The 15,463-nt window shown below is 46.8% G+C and overlaps 1 protein-coding gene and 1 long non-coding RNA gene across 5 annotated transcripts in view; one reads left to right on the plus strand and one right to left on the minus strand.

Moving 5' to 3' along the window:
- Pde1c (Phosphodiesterase 1c) overlaps positions 1-15,463 on the minus strand; it is an 879,030-nt gene that overhangs the window by 671,035 nt on the left and 192,532 nt on the right. The window lies entirely within an intron of this gene.
- LOC135901279 (uncharacterized) lies at positions 9,747-13,697 on the plus strand. The gene is made up of 3 exons (XR_010564078.2): positions 9,747-10,109; positions 11,077-11,204; positions 13,254-13,697. It is a non-coding gene; the product is annotated as an uncharacterized lncRNA (long non-coding RNA).

Genomic DNA, 15,463 nt, shown 5'->3' on the forward strand with positions numbered 1-15,463 from the left:
CCTATTTCTCTGCCGGCCAGCAGTCGTGCTACCCATTCGCCTCGGCACCTGCCGCCGGAGTGACACCCGCTGGAGCAACAGTGCAGCCGCCTCCAACATGTCTCGCCACCCGCGCTGCGGCAGAGCGTCACTGCCCGCTAGAGGCCACCGACCGCGACAGGGACTTGAGGGCGATCGCGGACTCTATAGCCTCATTATTTGACCGCCTGAAAGCTATTGAAGAAGGTGTACGTCGTCCTCCGGTGCCCTGGCCAGCTGGAAATACCCGTGACGACGACGAGCAACCACGCTGCCAGCTATGCGACCGCATCGGCTACTTTGCGCCCCAGTGCCGGCAATGGCTCCAGGAAAACGGACCCCAGTGGAAGGAGCAGCGCTCTAACTTTAAGCAAAACAACACCCGCACGCTTTCCCGACTTCCGCATGATTTCGCGCCAGCAAGCGACGAAAATCCCTAACTGTTGCTCGTGCTGGATCATGTGGACATCGGCGAAAAGCAGAGAGAGGATTCATGGATGCGAGAAGTAATACAGCACCTAGAGCCGCCGAGTGCGCCCGTTGCCAGAAAAACGAAAAGAAAAGCACGGAGCTTTCGCTTGATCGGCGGTGTGTTGTATAGAAGAGCGAAAGGCTTTCAAGACGGTCGCACGGCACTTGTTGTCCCAGGGTGTTTGAGGTCGGAGGTGTTACGACATTGTCATGTCGATAGCTCGGCGGGCCACCTCGACGTCAGGCGCACCTGGGGGAAAGTTCGCCGCCGTTATTTCTGGCGAAAGATGTTTTGCCACGTCAGCAAGTACGTCCTATCCTCCTCTGACTGCCAGAAACAGCCGCTCGCCCACAGAAAGCCAGCCAGTGTCGCCCCCTTTGTAAGCTCCAAAAATGAGCCTCTACTTCAGGTAGGCCAAGGAATGCAACGCGGAACCCAGGACGCCAAGAAAGTGGCCCACAATACGGACCCTGCTCAGATTCTAGCCGACCAAACCGGGAAAAAACGCGACGTTTTTAATGTTGCGCGGTTAAAACAGTGCCATGTGAGACAGTGCTCGGATGACGACGAGTCTGCTACCGAACGTCAGAAGCACAAGAAAATGTGTTGTGTTCCTCGCGTTGTGCCCCAATGTAGTTCGCGTGGTGACCGGAGGCATGCCCCGTGTGATCGTGTGTGTGAGACGTCGACTAGTGATCGAGGACGAAAACCTAAGAACCCGGACGGGACTGAACTTTACTCCAACTGGAGTACATTTAACTGGAGGACATTTCATAGGAAGGGTGAGCCTCGAACCATCGCTCCATACGACGCGGACACTGATGTGTATTGTAGCGCAACCGAATAATCTTCATTGTTAATTTTATTGTGTAGCGCGCGCGAATGAACTTTGATGTTTCTTGTCTTGTGCATTTTGTTTCCATTTTGTTAAAACTTGTTTGTTTAAACACGTACAATTTGTACGTGTTTAATTTGTTAATTTGTTTTTGTTTTAATGCTTTGTAACGAGTGGGACACTCTTTCTCGTAGGGGGGAGGTGTCGCGAAAAGAGTATAGCGCGGGCCTCTTTGCTTGCTTTCCGGGAATATTGTGGGCTCCTCGACGCGGGGGAAACCATTGTACCCCGAATGACCTCGACGTCACACGTGCACCTGACGCGTCTTCGTCCCACGCTCGGCTGTCAAAAGCCGATTAGTTATGGTCAGAGTGCTTTTGTGTACGGAGTGTTGACGCGACCATTTCTTGACCCCTTGAACTCTGACGCTCATTGGATGATGTCGGCTTGCCTGATTGGTCGGAGTAACGAAGTAACCCATTGGTGGAGAAAAGTGTCTCTTGGATGCTGGGGAAACTTATTTAAGGGATAGTTCGAGTAGTTTTTGGGAGTGAGCAAGTAGACAGCAGCAGACACGGCGCAACTTCACCAGGGGAGACCAGGCCGGTCAGGCAGGCCGACAACGACGGGTATGGCATCGTTCTGTTTGTAAATATTTTTGTACAGTGTTAACTTAATGTAAAATATCAAGTAAATAAACCTAGTTGTTGAAATGCTACTTCTCGTCGTCGTACCAGTGGATTTGGACTTGCCCCTGCCAGTGCTCATCCCCATTCATCTCCGTCTCCCTGGTGCGCTGATGCGTCAGATATCTCACGGCTGCGTCACTTCGCTACAATACTATGCCAATTTTGCTACAAACTTAAAGGGGCCCTGAACCACCCTTCGGGCTGGGTGAAGTAACATAGTCGGCGTGCAGCATATGCTGTTGTGAACATCTCAGCCAAGTTCTGCTGTCGTACGCGATCCGTGGAGCTCGCAAGTGGAGCGCGAGTCACCTTTCTCTCAAACGCTCTCGTTTCAAAAACCTCATGATCCTCGCTCTTTTCTGTGTGCTTTATTTCGTCATAAAGCACACTCCAATACACGGCTTCTACTGGTTGCTGCGCTCGGCTACACCGCGGCCGCCGCGAGGTGCCGCCACGAGTCCAGTGGCTAAGCGCACTGCGGCTCTCTGAGGACAGCCGCTTTTGGCTTACGTTTAGAGCGGCATAGGCACCAAATCGGAAATTTGAACTGCGTGCCACGGTGACGTCTCTGCCGTAGCCTTCGCAGTGCAAGGCATTGGAGGAGGAAGGGGAGCACAGCTTAGGCCGTGTTTGATTGCAGATAACTCCGCTTCTGCTGAACGCATTGAAGTACTTTTCGCGGCAAAGTGGTTCTTAAAAAGCCTATCTTCACTTCAAATGTCTTTCTCCACTTCGATAAAAGGTGCTTCGGGGCCCCTTTAATGAAACGACCATGAGAGCAAGCACCATGACGTAGGCGACTGGATAGATAGATACTGTCAAAGTGGCAAATGTTCGCCAAGAAATGCTTGGCATTTGACAGACAGACAGATAGATTCAATACGACTGAAGTAACCAAAGGATGCTAATCGCATTAAAATATGAGAGTGGAAAGGAAAACGAGAAAAGTGCGCAGCAGACGATAGGTGTGTGTGTTGTAAGTGAATGAAGGCCTTTTCTCGTAAAACTTGTCTACTTCACTTTTATTGCAGCACAAACATCATGAAGGACAGTATGGTGAAAAGTATAGCACTAAACTCAGGAATGCGTCCGGAGATGTGGTCCAGAGCACCGGAGAATGGTTTTTCTAGCTTTAAACTTTGAGCGATTAAATTTTGAGTCCCTTGTTCATCCCACACTGGAAACATGATGCCCAATAGTCCATAAATTAGGTTCAAACTGAATTTCAGGGCAGATGTAGTTGAGCCATGGACGGAAGTTTTTTTAAAAGACAGCATTTCATTCAGCCGTGACGCGGTCGCCTTCACCGTCCGCACGTATCCTATAGTTGCCACCGGGTTCCTTTTCATGAGGTTAGGTTTCTGCCCTTCGTGCTTTTCTTCTGTCTTCTGACCTTACATTTCGATAGTCTTCCCCTCCTCTTTTAGCGACACTACTCCACCTACACCACTGGCCTCATCAATGCTGCTTTAGGATATTTCGAATGTAACACTACATCCGAGAGGTTGGAGCTCCGGCAGCAAGACTGGCGGAGTATGCTGAGCCTTGGGGTTGCACTATGGTCACTTGATCGAAAGCGAATGGGGGAGCGCCTTGTGGACCTTGTGGGACCATGACTGGATTTGCGTTGCCAGTGGCATTCGGCGCGAAGACGCCAGCGTCGGCCTTTTGTCCTGGCAGCATCAGCTCCGGAGGGCTTTCCTGCACTCCGAACGTAATCCCTTGAAGGCACTGCATTACTTCTAGCCTTCTTTTCCTCGTATATGTCTCTTTGGCTTGTAGTTCTTCCCGCTCTCTCTTCAGTCCATGCAAAGTGGCAAGTGTCGAAGCGATGCTCTCGTCTAGTTCCGATATCCGTGACCGAATAGCGTCCTCTTGCCGGTACTGGAGCGTTAGATTGTTCACTAGGTTTTGAAGTGGACTGGTCACAAGTGTGGTGTTTGTTGACGGCGCCGAGGATGGATGAGGATTAGAGATGAAGGCTGACGTAGGGGCTTGCGACATCATCACGGGCGGTTCAGAGCTGGAAATTACCGCTGTCGGCGGGGCTTGCGCGTTTGGTGTTGGAAGTCCCACCATGTTCTCCATGCTAGGATCCATCATACTGGTTAGATGAACTGGATCATTCTGTAAAGGAAGCGATGATCCATTGTTTGAGACAGCACCAGACGATGTTGCATCGGTCATAAATGATTTAGTAGACATGGAAGTTATTGTGCTTTGTACCGGCACTTCAAGCAGAAGAGTAGGCTTAGAGATGACTGCTGACGTCGGGACTTGTGCTTTTGGTGTTGGATGCCCCACTACGTTCCCTATGCCATGATTCATGATGCTTGTTAGAGGAACTGGTGTCGTCTCGGAAGTAAGGGACGATCCATCGCTGTAGGCCATTCCAGAAAACTGCGATATCCCCGTAAACGCAGAAGTAGTCGCGGAAGTCTTACTTCTCACTCCTGGAGTTTCGAAGAACTGCACAGAAGGTAGCTGCGCTGGCGGCACTCGCACAGCAGGCGCCGGGTTGCCCACTTGCAGTTTCGGCTTACGTCTTTTGTTCCCTGATGCCTTGGAATGCGACACGGTTCGATTCGGGGGTAGCGGTGGCTGCATCGGTGTAGGCGGTAGTACAGAGACCGAGGTCATGCTTACTTGTGGTTGCGGTTCCTTGTCTAGTTGTTCTGACTCGACACACGTCGACAATGACGGTGCTGACGGCGGAGCCGGTAGAGATCCGATTGTGTCAACCGTGAAGCTTGTACTCGCATCCGAAAGTCTGCCGCGTTGAGCAGGCGGCTGCGCTTCAGTGACGTTGAATGGCTGCTTCGTTAACCTCCGGCCCCTCTTGCCTGTCTCTGTCCGTTGTTTCTGAACCTGTAGCATCCACTTATTCAGTTGAGTCTGTGCCTTGATAGAAGACGGAAAGTTCACAACCGTTTCCATTGCTCCCAATGGGTAGGGGTTCTTGCCTGGAGCCAGGCGACGGACCGGAACTTTGTCGGCGAGTCGTTTCATTACCGGGCTTGCTGTCACGGCACAGCTTGGTCGTCGCTTTCCTATTCGTCTTTGAAGCGTCGGCGTTCGAATATACTTCGTTGTCTTCTACTCGCGACCGCACGTGCTCACGTGGAGCTCTCGCACGCACGTCGTTGCCAATTACCCATTCTTGGTAAGTTGATGATGATAATATGTATTTATCATCATCAACTTATGAAAAAAATGGGCAATTGACAAAGTTAAAGAAGGACGTAAACGTGAAATAAATGAAAATATGTAATCAATATTGCGCATCTATTTCATAATAGAAACAACAGAAGTGGTACAGTGGCTACAATTATAAACGTTCATGCTTCGTGCTTCCTTCCCTACTTGGACCATCGTCATCGCCATTGATATCAACACTCGCGGTAAATTTAACTTCATGGAAGCACTCCACAGGGAACAAAACTGTGTGGTTCTTGTTCAGCCAAGCAAAGTGAGCATCACCGCTCCGATCTGTGTTGCAGTTCCTACATTGTCACAGACGCCTTTTGCCGATCGATTTGGAACAGGCAGCAAATATGTCTGTTTGAAGAAAAAATCGGTCTATTTTCGTCGTGTTGCGAAGAGAGCGAGAGAGAAGTGGTTCTTTATGAAGAAGGGAAAAGTTAGCACTGTGTTCTGCAGCCCTTGAGGGAGCATGGCTCAGTGCCAAGTGGGAAAAGGACGATGAGGGAAATGACATACCTCGTGAGCGAAAGAGAAGAAATGTTCAAACTTTTCCTTATGCTAAGCCTTTCTATTTAGTCAATGGGTGGGATGCACTGGAGCTGTGAACAAAGCCATAACGACTAAACTGAGTTTCTTTGGAAAAGCCACCCTACAATATACTAATAAGATGCAACGCAAGCGGAAATTATCTACGGGCGTGTGCAAAAATAGTAGCGCCTCCCCCAACTCGATCACTTTGCGACATCTTTGCTGCTGGTGAAAAAATGAAGTCATAAAGTGAATGAAGCGGGGGAGTTCCATTACATTAGCGCACAAGGCTAGATGATACTATTCGCACACCTCTCCACAACGTGCTTCAATAACCCACAATGATGACCAAACGAAATAAGGAAATAAGAAACGAACAAATAAAAGCAAACTGGAATCAGGAAAACAAAAGTTTCCAAGCCGATTAGAAAACCTATATATATGCAAGAGGCAATTGTGACAACCTAAGCACTTCGACGTGGACTAGAGGGGTGACGTTTGCTTTGCTTTACTGGAGCACGGAGAGCTTACAAGACACTATATATTGTTGCTAAACTAGTATTTTAACTGTTGTTACAACGCTCAGACGCGATTGGGGCGCCTTCAAACATGCATACAAACGTTGTCATCTAGTGCGCTGCTTATCTTACTCTCGTTCGAAGCCAGAGCTAGACGGGTGTTTCATAAGCACCGAAGATGCATGTCGAAGGCTATTAACGCGCTGGAGGAAAGAGCGCGGTTGCTCATTACCAGTGCGATAAACTAGTACCGTATGTGACGAGGTTTGCGTTTGAGACCGTTGCGATCCGTGGCGCTTGGCGGTGATGTCACGTGAGCTTTCTTTCAATTATATGGACACTCCAGGTGCACTTCTACCATCGGCGTCGCCGCGCGGCTCCATATAAAGTCCAGGGGCGATAAAGTCGTTGCCGCGCGCCGTATGCTGAATGTGCGCGTGAAATCTTGCGAGGGCAAGCCGGCGATCGCGACTCAACCTCGCGCACCCAACGGAGGAAAGCAAGGCGGAAGCGCGCCGCCTTCGGTCGCGAGCAAGACTTCGTGGGAGTGGAGGGAGTGGGGCGCGTTCTACTACCGGCGGCCCGGGCTGCCGCGCGCGCCCGGCCGGGCTGCTGTATGTTGAAAGCCATTTGCGACGAGTACATGTCCGCGTTGCGCTGTTTTCACGGTGTAGTTCGCGTTGATGCGAGCGGCAGCAAGGTAGATGTACTGGTAGCGAAGGCTCCATAGACGCCCATTGGTCCAAAAAATGGCGGCTCGTGGGCACTCCAGCGCCCCCTCGATTTTGGGGGGCAAACTACGCAAACGTGACGTAGAATGACGTCACGCATACGTATGCTTTTGGCGCGAATTATAAAGCGGTCTTTCTGTAGAATCCGCGTTTTCGAGCCCGTACCTCTCGAAGGTTGCTGCTTTTCAGCGCGCCCCAACCTTTGCCAGTCAAATGTGCTCGAGTTCCTGCTAGTTATGGCCTTGTTAATGTGCAACTGGGAACGCAATGAAAGTGACTGGTAAAGGAGGGGCAGCATAGAAAGGCAGCAACACTTCCAGACACTGGCGAAGCCACAGTCTCAATTTGTGATACCACTAATTCAAGATCGCCGGTCAAATTGTCTTACAGTTTGATTTTCTATTCTTGCCTTGCACTGCAAATATTGTATATTTTCACGGCTTCTTTAGGCCTGGAAAATATGCATAATAAATAAATAAAATGTGACGTCATCATCGTCTTGTATGACGTCAGTAGTGATACAGAAGGTAGTAAATAAAAAAACGTTAATTATGAGCAATTATGGGTAATTAATTGGAAATAATTTCAATAAGGGTGGAATAAATTGCATTAAGGTTCGTGCAAACTATAGCACGGTGGATTACGGGAGATTAAGGTAGAATTGTGTAGGACACGTGACAATGTATGAACTAACTTATCACGGTCACGTGACAATTGCAAGTGTAGATGCGTGAAGTGATTAAGTTTTCGCATTCGTAAGTGACTGTCGACTTTTTTTCAAGGATTCTTATGTTACTGGCATGACGGCCACTCCAAAAATGTATCATCCAGAAAAAGTACGCCCTTTCTTTTACAATTTAATTATAATTATATTTCGTGCTCACAGTAATATTAACATGCAAATAAACACTACTAGAAAAACTGCTGTAGCAGAACGAAAACACGCGAGCAACTTGCACAATTCTGCACGATTATTTCGGTGCCCTTCATAGCCCAACAAAATGTGGCGAAAGGGAAGAAGCTGTTTGGATACATTGCTGAACAAACAGCGACGTGCTGTTAGATGAGCCTTTGCTGTACAATGACATAAACGTACAATTTGCATGGTGAAGCCATAAAGAAGACATTCATAGAGGCGAGATCCCGTTGGAAGTTCTCAAACCCGAATTTCCACGTACCTTGCCTAATTTATTCAGAGGTTTACTAAGCTACTGCTCTGCTTTCTAAGCGCATCCTCAGATACAGCTTGTAAGGCTCAGCCTATATATTAAGGGCTGGTGTCATCAAAGGTGTAATTTCTTATCCACAGCATACTCTCTTGCAAACGCAGTCTTCAATCTCCTCATGAATGTTTACGCGTCGCTGTCGCACGACGAAGATGTGAGCGTCTTTATGGAGCCAGGATATTGCTGAAACTACGCCATGACCTCGCAAGGTTGCTTCGTTCGGACGCAGCGAATAATCTAATAGCACCAGCAGAAGAGCGCCGATCGTCTCGCTTACGGTCCCGATTTGTGTACTGTACCCTCAGTGCTGCAGCACAGACTGCGCCCCCCCCCCCAAAAAAAAAAAATGCTCGGCACGAAACGTAGTAGCAACTACCAGCCTCACCGCTCGAGTGACCACAACGCAGCAGCAAACAGGCGGCCATGTAAGCAAGCAAACCTGTCAGAATAAACGTTCAATTTGCGCGCCGCCCCCTGCCCAATGAAAAGCGACCAGAAGTGACGCGATGACGCTATACCTGTGACTTCGGCCAACTCTAGGAGGCGCTGCTTCGGCCAACGCCTCCTTTATATTGCTTCGGCGCGCAGCAGGACGGGAAGGCGGAAGCTGCGCCATTATGACATTTTCTTGCTGCTTGTATGCTGCCTGTGTTCGCGTCTTGCGCTGTGCGAAATAATTTTAAACGTGTGATTAGTTTTGTGCGCGGTGTAGAATAAAGATGTGGCGCGTGCTTTGTGTATTACTCGTGCCCCACTTCAAAGCACAGCGCTCGTACGCACTGGAAGATGAATCCACGAAGGCTGAAACGAGAAGTTGCAACGTGACCGGGCGGTATAGTACTGGCATAATGGAAATTTCAGGCAAGTGCCCGTTTATTTGGTATTTGTTTTGTTCGGTCTAGAAGAATCTCACTGTGATCTCGTAGCATAATTCACTAATGTGAGAGCAAGAGCAGCTGCACTTCTAGTAGCGCAAGTTAACTACCTTGATCGCGCCCCGTGTGACTAATGTTTGTCAAACCTACATCGGGCGTGGTGCGCCTGCATAGTGACGCTTTGTTTCTCAGCGCTTGAACGTTCATAGATGTGCTTCTCTTGTGCGTTGAATACGGTCGTTCGCACTTCAGTTCAACGTGGTCAACCACTTTTGCGTCGCGTAGGAAAAGGACGACTGGCTTTGCCACCTTTCGAAAGAACCGGCGCGGTATTGGTTCTCCCTGATGCGGTCGCGTGTTGCTGCTTGCCGGACGCCTTCAGCATGTTTTCGGCTCGCTTTGTCTGCGTGTGTGCGTGCTCGCGCTTGGCTCGATTTGTTTGTTTGATTGTGTGTGTGTGTGTGTGTGTGTGTGTGTGTGTGTGTGTGTGTGTGTGTGTGTGTGTGTGTGTGTGTGTGTGTGTGTGTGTGTGTGTGTGTGTGTGTGTGTGTGTGTGTGTGTGTGTGTGTGTGTGTGTGTGTGTGTGCGCGCGCGCGCGCGCGCGCGCTCGGCTCGCTGTGTGTGTGTCCGTGCGCGCGCGTACAGTACATGCCGGTTTATATGGGCCGGCGTGTTTGCGTGTGTCTAGTGCGTGCGTGTTTTGTGAGTGTGTTTATGTGGGTCGCTGTGTGTGCATGCGTGCACGTGTTAGCGTGTCTGCCTGCATGTATGTGTGCTTGTTTGTGTTTATCAATGTGCGCGTGCGCGCATTTGTGTCTGCACTTTGAGAGTGCGTATATTTGTGTGTGCGTGCGTATGTATTGCATGAGGCCGGTAGAGTTTTACTCGCAATAAACTTTTCCAATTTGGTGCAGCGAGTGTTCTCGCCCGAAAGCCGAGTTTGGTTTCAAGCCACCCTGGACAACTGCTGTATGAGGCGCCGTTTCTCGGGAGGACCGGTGGGAAGGCGTCAGGTATACGCTTCGTCCTTTTTTCCCTTCCACGCCCTGATGAATCGATATCCTTGATTGTTATTGTAAAAGGAACGTTACATCCAGAGCATGAATAAATGATTAAGAAATCTGGTAGTGTGTTTCGCCATTACACTAATTCTGATTTTAAAGACGTGGATTTCCCATTAGCCCACATTTCCGGTGATGCAGACAACCGCTGAAATTGTTAATGGCAGGTTATTCGAGGCGTTCTACGTATATAGCAATTGTCTTCAGGAGCTTTAATGAATTTTGAAAATTTGAAGTGTTGTTGTGCTTTAGAGGCCTCATATTAAAGCTTTAGGTCTTTCCGGGTAGTTTGCATGCCCTTCGGCAGCTGTCGCCTATAGCCCTATTGAAATTCGTAACTACAGTTTGAAGCACTGGGGAAGCTAGAAGGCTTGTTCTGGCTGTCGAGAAAGGGTTTAAGCTGGAAGTGTAGGTTGAGGAGTTAGGGGTTGGTCACACAAAGGCTTTTTAATGCCTTAGCAATAGGAGTGTCAAAGGATAAAAAGTGCCAAGCGTGGGAAGCTGCTCATGTGGTAGAGGCGTGTGTGTTGTGTGTGCGCACGCGCATGCGTGTGTGTGTGTGAATTCGCTCCTCACAAGGGAGTATGTGTGTAAATGAGCTGGTACTTTGCTGGTGCTGTCTGCCAAAAATTGGCAAGAAAACACAATAATCAATATAACTTGAAATAATAAGCTATGCAAAGCATGCTGGCTCAGTAGCGACAACAGCATTGAGCATACAGACATGCAGCTGTGTGACAATCTTAATGCATGACTGCAGCATCTGGAAGGATGTTTGCTTCTTTTTCAGTAAGCAGCACAAAGGCCATATTTTTGGCTTTTCTCATGCAAACCAAACCGAGGCTCATTGCCAGTGATCTTGGCTTTTGTTCTAATAGCGTTTGGTTATCTTGAACTTATAGAGCGTCGTTTCTCGCAGGTCATGCAGATGATAGCAGCAGTTTCGCAATGCCCAGCCTTGGTGCCCTCCATCAAGAGCAAGCCACTTGCATTCGCCTTCAGACAGATGGTTGATGTCTTCTTGGAAGCAGTTTGGAAGACAGCATTGTAAGTAGATATAAGTGTATAGTGTAATATAATAAGTCAAGTTATAATTTAAAACTCTGAGGCTCCTTGGTGGCCTAAGCTTGATATCGGGTGCAGTTGTGTGGGGTTTTAAATATTGCCGATGGTACAGTGCATACTGCGGGTATGACTGCTGATCCAAAGTATACACTTGCATTTTTATGATGGCCTTTCATAATCAATATTTTCTTTGTGCAAGAATATTCACAGAATGGGGCATTGCAGCGCCATTATTCTCTATCGGGCATTCAGTGCTAATTTTGTATGACCTTCCTGCTACCAATTTATTTGCAGGAAATGAATATTTGTTCACTCTCTGCAATGAGCTTGTTATTTGCTCTTTGCATTACACTCTCTTCCTTTAATTTATTCTCATATAATTCTCAAAACCATAAAAGTTAAGCTGTTTTTATTTTGAATATGTAACATCAATATCAATATATGCCGGATTGCAATCTAGACTGCAAGGGATTTGAAGAAATTACAAGAAACCAGGACCTCTCGTGGGCGTTAAAAAACATTTCCGCATGCAATGCACCCATTTCTTGTACCGAGCTAGCTGTTCATGAAAACTGCAAGTATCTTTCATTTCACACAGTTTTGCAGGATATAGCAGGCCTATCGTTGTCTCTAAGTACAAGCTTTCCTCCTTCGCATCATGAAAATTCGTTGAATGCTTAATTTGGGAAAAGTCTTGAAAAATGAATGTTTCATAAATTTGAAACTATGTATGTATTGGTTGGGGCTTGACAGTTTTCAGACAACTTGACCATGTTGAACCTAGCCATTATGAACAAGAAAAAAAACATGCAGAGGAGCACTCATTTAATCAAATGCAATGCTTGTGGTCATTTTCCTTGTGGCAAAATGTACTTTTAAGCGAGAGAGGGCAGGTAGCCAATAGCCAATTTACAACCATTGCAGCTCACGTGGGTAGTGGCAACACAGGATGAGAAATGGTTGTGGCTCTGAGGTTCATAGAATATGTGAACACCTATATCCAATCCCCCCCCCCCGCCCCCCCTGTGAGGGGTAACTGTGCAGTATGTTTCGGGCGGAAAGATGATTCTTTTAGGAGACGAGATTTCAGGCTCTAGTTGAGAGGCTACAGAAAGAAGGACCATGTAAATAGTCGCAGATTAACATAGACTGCATAGGAGGGGCATCACAGTTTAGAGTGTGAGGAAGGATCATAAGTTTAAATAAGGGAATACTACTTGTGAGTGTTGCCAAGCTAACCCATTGAAAGAAGGGGGCGTGCTCTAAGGGAAATAGCTGACAACACATGCTAAATTTTCCAGAAAGTATGCCGAAATACCAATTCTTACTAAATTAGTAAATAAGAAATACACAATGAATTTTAGGATACAGAAAGGGTCTAATAAACTGCATTGGAGAGTTGGCGATCATTGGGCTGGATGCATGTATTGCAGGGCAAATGAGAATTCCAGTGGAGGTTTCCTCATTTTCATTTTGTGTGCACTCTGTAAAACGGTACGCTTTGTCTCCTAGTGTAATAATGTGTAAAAACAGTTTTTTCATCACTTGTGCATCTCAGTCTTAATGTGCCATATCCCGTAAGGTTGTCAGATGCAGTACTTATAAAGTGTAATGCACAGATATATTGCAGATTTCATAATGTCAATTTTATATTAAGGTCACATACACACTCCTGGACAAATGTCTGTTGTTGAGAGATGTCATCGGTTGTGTCTTTAAATTTTATTCTCTTATTTTCTATGGTGAAAATGCTACTGTACATTAATTTGCTTTTGCTGCTGTATGTGCCATGTTGTATTCACATGACATAGTGGTTTAGTGCTCACAGTAACACGCAATTCCTAAGTTTGCAAAATAGAAATTTCTCCTACCTTTCACTTGTCTTGCCCAGTTGCCTGAGCTGTGCATTGTGCCGTCACATTAATTAAGTTTGTTACTTTAAGGAGCTTGTTGCCTTATCAAATTTTCAGCAGTGTACATACATAATTCCGCAGACTGAACTCTCATGATTCTCTTATTGTGCTAATGCAGGATGCAAGATTCCAGCGATGCCATACGCTGCACTTATTGGTCAAGATGCTCAGAGAATGGAGTTCCTGCATCTCATGGTTAACCGTGAACAGTATTCTTTTTTGCTTTTTGAATGCTAAATGCCATTTGCTGCATTAATTGCATTTTTTCAGGTCAAATGTATACCATACTTTTTCTAATTTTGAATCAATTAATATACACTATTCAGCATGATAAAAAAATGACCTACAGCATGAAGGAGGACTGCGAGAGACGACATACACTGCGCTGACTTCCAACAATATTTTATTGTGTTATCACATCGTGTGTATATATGCAAGAGGGGCCATGTGCAGAAAATCAAAGGCAGTCAAAGGGGTGTTTTAACAGCAAGTAATTGTACTAAGAACATGGTCACTTGAAAAAAATTAACATCACAATTTCTCTGTTGAGATACAAGACTTCACTAGGGGTCAGTGTGATAGAGGGGGCACTAACGCACACATTATCTAGTTTTCTGGTGAAATCAGCTTCAATAATTTACTGGGTGAGCTGTCTCGCTAAAACTTCGGTATCTTCAAAGAGGGGCATGCAGCCGCAGTCCTGGCAATGGATAGCCAAGTAGCCTTGAACAGTGTTATGGATGTTGTTATAGTGCTTTCTTAAAAGATCATTTAGGCACCTGCCTGTCTGTCCAAGATATTTACTGCCTCAACACAGGGGAATTTGGTAAACCGCATTCATTGCACATATCACAAAACGTTTTCTGTGCCCGACAGAGCAACAACTCCGACGCGATTTAGGCGCCTTTACACGCTTACATAGCCTTGCCAGCTTTTCCGGGGCTGAGCAAAGGACTGATTCCTGAACGTTGCCCAATCTTTTTTAGCCTATGGGAGACATCATGCACGTACGGTAGTACTGCAAACCTGTCTTTCAACTGGCTGGTTCCTTGTATAAAATATACAAAGGAATGGTGTTTGTATAGGATCATGCCTGGAGCCACCACTAAGTGATATTTATCTAGTTCATGATCGCAATATTCAAGGTCACCTAGATGTGTCTCCTGTTGTCAAAGTGTGTAGGTTTGTGGACGACTACCTGATATTTATTGATTGCACTGATCATGCCTTCGAGCCTGCTACTTCGGGAGTCTTGGAGATCTTTAAGAAAGAGCTGCAGCCTCTAGAACTAATGCATGAGGTCCCTATTGATTATTCCTTGCGCTTTCTAAATATCAGGCTGTGCCTTGCAAACAAACATGTGTGCTGCTGCTTCAAACCGAGAAGTAAGAAGTCACTCTTGCTCTTTAACTCCGCACACCCAAAGCTCGTTAAATGGGGTATTAAAAGTGTTGCCTCGTAAACAGCCTCAACAAATCTTGCTCACACGAGATGCAACATAATCTTGCTGCACAGTTTGATCACTTTTCTTGGGTTGGCTACCCTTTTGTCTTAATTTCAGCCATAGCGGAACAGCTTTTGAAGTGCACAAAATGTCATGAGCCCACTCAGTCAAGGAACCAGCCGGTTGAAAGACAGGTTTGCAGTACTACCATACGTGCATGATGTCTCCCATAGGCTAAAAAAGGTTGGGCAACGTGCAGGAATCAGTCCTTTGCTCAGCCCCGGAAAAGCTGGCAAGGCTATGTAAGCATGTAAAGGCGCCTAAATCGCGTCGGAGTTGTTGCACTGTCGGGCACAGAAAACGTTTTGTGATATGTGCATGTGCAATGGATGCGGTTTACCAAATTCCCCTGTTTTGAGGCAGTAAATATCAGACAGGCAGACAGGCAGGCAGGTGCTTAACCGATCGTTTAAGAGAAGACTATAACAATGTCCATAACACTGTTCAAGGCAACTTGGGCATCCATTGCAGGGACTGCGGCTGCATGCCCCTCTTAAAGATACGGAAGTTTTAGCGAGACACAGCTCATCTGGGAAACTGTAGAAGCTGATTTCACCAGAAAGCTTAATAGTGTGGGCGTTAGTGCCCCTTCTATTGCACTGACCCCTAGTCAAGTTTTGTATCTCAACAGATAGAAATCGTAAAGTTTTTTTAGGTGACGATGTTCTTAGTACAATGACTTGCTGTTAGACATCCTTCCTTGCGACTCCGTTTCATTTTCTGCACATGCCCGTTCTTGTGTGTGTGTGTGTGTGTGTGTGTGTGTGTGTGTGTATATATAATATGCACACACACACACAATGTGGCAACGCAATAAAATTGTT

Source organism: Dermacentor albipictus, chromosome 1, assembly GCF_038994185.2.
Source record: "Dermacentor albipictus isolate Rhodes 1998 colony chromosome 1, USDA_Dalb.pri_finalv2, whole genome shotgun sequence".
Lineage (NCBI taxonomy): Eukaryota > Metazoa > Arthropoda > Arachnida > Ixodida > Ixodidae > Dermacentor > Dermacentor albipictus.